A 3156-nucleotide genomic window follows, 5' to 3' on the forward strand; every position below is an offset into this window, starting at 1 on the left:
TACCATCCAAACCTGCTGCCTTGCCGGCTTTCATCTTCCGCAAAGCTTTTACTACCTCTTCTCTGTTTACCAAATCATTTTCCCTAACCCTCTCACTTTGCACACCACCTCGACCGAAACACCCTATATATGCCACTCTGTCATCAGACACATTCAACAAACCTTCAAAATACTCATTCCATATATATATATATATATATATATATATATATATATATATATATATATATATATATATATATATATATATATATATATATATATATATACATATATATATATATGTATATATATATATATATATATATATATATATATATATATATATATATATATATATATATATATATATATATATATATATATATATATATATATATATATATATTATCCCTGGGGATAGGGGTGAAAGAATACTTCTCACGCATTCCTCGCGTGTCGTAGAAAGCGACTAGAGGGGACGGGAGCGGGGGCCTAGATATCCTCCCCTCCTTGTATTTTTTTTAACTTTCTAAAATGGGAAACAGAAGAAGGAGTCACGCGGGGAGTGCTCATCTTCCTCGAAGGCTCAGATTGGGTTGCCTAAATGTGTGTGGATGTAACCAAGATGTGAAAAAAAGGAGAGATAGGTAGTATGTTTGAGGAAAGGAACCTGGATGTTTTGGCTCTGAGTGAAACGAAGCTCAAGGGTAAAGGGGAAGAGTGGTTTGGGAATGTCTTGGGAGTAAAGTCAGGGGTTAGTGAGAGGACAAGAGCAAGGTAAGGAGTAGCAATACTCCTGAAACAGGAGTTGTGGGAGTATGTGATAGAATGTAAGAAAGTAAATTCTCGATTAATATGCGTAAAACTGAAAGTTGATGGAGAGAGATGGGTGATTATTGGTGCATATGCACCTGGGCATGAGAAGAAAGATCATGAGAGGCAAGTGTTCTGGGAGCTGCTGAATGAGTGTGTTAGTGGTTTTTGATGCACGAGATCGGGTTATAGTGATGGGTGATTTGAATGCAAAGGTGAGTAATGTGGCAGTTCAGGGAATAATTGGTATACATGGGGTGTTCAGTGTTGTAAATGGAAAGGGTGAAGAGCTTGTAGATTTATGTGCTGAAAAAGGACTGATGATTGGGAATACCTGGTTTAAAAAGCCAGATATACATAAGTATACTTATGTAAGTAGGAGAGATAGCCAGAGAACGTTATTGGATTACGTGTTAATTGACAGGCGTGCGAAAGAGAGACATTTGGATGTTAATGTGCTGAGAGGTGCAACTGGAGGGATGTCTGATCATTATCTTGTGGAGGCTAAGGTGAAGATTTGTGTGGGTTTTCAGAAAAGAAGAGTGAATGTTGGGGTGAAGAGGGTGGTGAGAGTAAGTGAGCTTGGAAAGGAGACTTGTGTGAGGAAGTACCAGGAGAGACTGAGTACAGAATGGAAAAAGGTGAGAACAATGGAAGTAAGGGGAGTGGGGGAGGAATGGGATGTATTTAGGGAATCACTGATGGATTGCGCAAAAGATGCTTGTGGCATGAGAAGAGTGGGAGGTGGGTTGATTAGAAAGGGTAGTGAGTGGTGGGATGAAGAATTAAGAGTATTAGTGAAAGAGAAGAGAGAGGCATTTGGACGATTTTTGCAGGGAAAAAATGAAATTGATTGGGAGATGTATAAAAGAAAGAGACAGGAGGTCAAGAGAAAGGTGCAAGAGGTGAAAAAAAGGGCAAATGAGAGTTGGGGTGAGAGAGTATCATTAAATTTTAGGGAGAATAAAAAGATGTTCTGGAAGGAGGTAAACAATGTGCGTAAGACAAGGGAGCAAATAGGAACTTCAGTGAAGGGCGCAAATGGGGAGGTGATAACAAGTAGTGGTGATGTGAGAAGGAGATGGAGTGAGTATTTTGAAGGTTTGTTGAATGTGTTTGATGATAGAGTGGCAGATATAGGGTGTTTTGGTCGAGGTGGTGTGCAAAGTGAGAGGGTTAGGGAAAATGATTTGGTAAACAGAGAAGAGGTAGTAAAAGCTTTGCGGAAGATGAAAGCCGGGAAGGCAGCAGGTTTGGATGGTATTGCAGTGGAATTTATTAAAAAGGGGGTGACTGTATTGTTGACTGGTTGGTAAGGTTATTTAATGTATGTATGACTCATGGTGAGGTGCCTGAGGATTGGCGGAATGCGTGCATAGTGCCATTGTACAAAGGCAAAGGGGATAAGAGTGAGTGCTCAAATTACAGAGGTATAAGTTTGTTGAGTATTCGTGGTAAATTATATGGGAGGATATTGATTGAGAGGGTGAAGGCATGTACAGAGCATCAGATTGGGGAAGAGCAGTGTGGTTTCAGAAGTGGTAGAGGATGTGTGGATCAGGTGTTTGCTTTGAAGAATGTATGTGAGAAATACTTAGAAAAGCAAATGGATTTGTATGTAGCATTTATGGATCTGGAGAAGGCATATGATAGAGTTGATAGAGATGCTCTGTGGAAGGTATTAAGAATATATGGTGTGTGAGGCAAGTTGTTAGAAGCAGTGAAAAGTTTTTACCGAGGATGTAAGGCATGTGTACGTGTAGGAAGAGAGGAAAGTGATTGGTTCTCAGTGAATGTAGGTTTGCGGCAGGGGTGTGCGATGTCTCCATGGTTGTTTAATTTGTTTATGGATGGGGTGGTTAGGGAGGTGAATGCAAGAGTTTTGGAAAGAGGGGCAAGTATGAAGTCTGTTGGGGGTGAGAGAGCTTGGGAAGTGAGTCAGTTGTTGTTCGCTGATGATACAGCGCTGGTGGCTGATTCATGTGAGAAACTGCAGAAGCTGGTGACTGAGTTTGGTAAAGTGTGTGAAAGAAGAAAGTTAAGAGTAAATGTGAATAAGAGCAAGGTTATTAGGTACAGTAGGGTTGAGGGTCGAGTCAATTGGGAGGTGAGTTTGAATGGAGAAAAACTGGAGGAAGTGAAGTGTTTTAGATATCTGGGAGTGGATCTGGCAGCGGATGGAACCATGGAAGCGGAAGTGGATCATAGGGCAGGGGAGGGGGCGAAAATTCTGGGAGCCTTGAAGAATGTGTGGAAGTCGAGAACATTATCTCGGAAAGCAAAAATGGGTACGTTTGAAGGAATAGTGGTTCCAACAATGTTGTATGGTTGCGAGGCGTGGGCTATGGATAGAGTTGTGCG

The sequence above is a fragment of the Panulirus ornatus genome, chromosome 16 (genome assembly GCF_036320965.1).
Source record: "Panulirus ornatus isolate Po-2019 chromosome 16, ASM3632096v1, whole genome shotgun sequence".
NCBI classification, from domain to species: Eukaryota; Metazoa; Arthropoda; class Malacostraca; order Decapoda; family Palinuridae; genus Panulirus; species Panulirus ornatus.